The following is a 433-nucleotide window of genomic DNA, read 5'->3' as shown; positions in this document are numbered from 1 at the left end:
AACGTCCTGGTTAACGACCAAATCGGTTAACGAACTTTTATTTTGCAAAAATTTTGTCTCAGATAACGAACAAAATTCGGATAACGAACGTAACGGTATATCGTGTCAAATTTTAGTTGGTGTTACGCATGCACGAGTTAAGCATTGCTTTTCCGAGTGTTTGTGCTATACTTCTTTTTTTCAGTTTTGTGATTTATATATTTAATCAATATGGTATCAAAGAAAGAAAAAAGTCATAGTGGCAATAGAAAACGACAATGCGCTATCGCATTTGAGAAAAATTTTGATTAAAAGAGTAAGACAATCAACTTTAGATCAATTTCTTGTTCCTTACGGAAAGAGTTTGTTTCATTGTTAAGTTATGGCAACGCAACACTTGGGCGATCTGACTAGGGTGAAATGCCTTCTGGGAGGTGTTTTTAAGGGAAACTGG

The sequence above is a fragment of the Centruroides sculpturatus genome, unplaced genomic scaffold, assembly GCF_000671375.1.
Source record: "Centruroides sculpturatus isolate CEXI.00-Female unplaced genomic scaffold, Cexi_2.0 scaffold916, whole genome shotgun sequence".
NCBI lineage: Eukaryota > Metazoa > Arthropoda > Arachnida > Scorpiones > Buthidae > Centruroides > Centruroides sculpturatus.
This window is presented reverse-complemented; position numbering follows the sequence as displayed.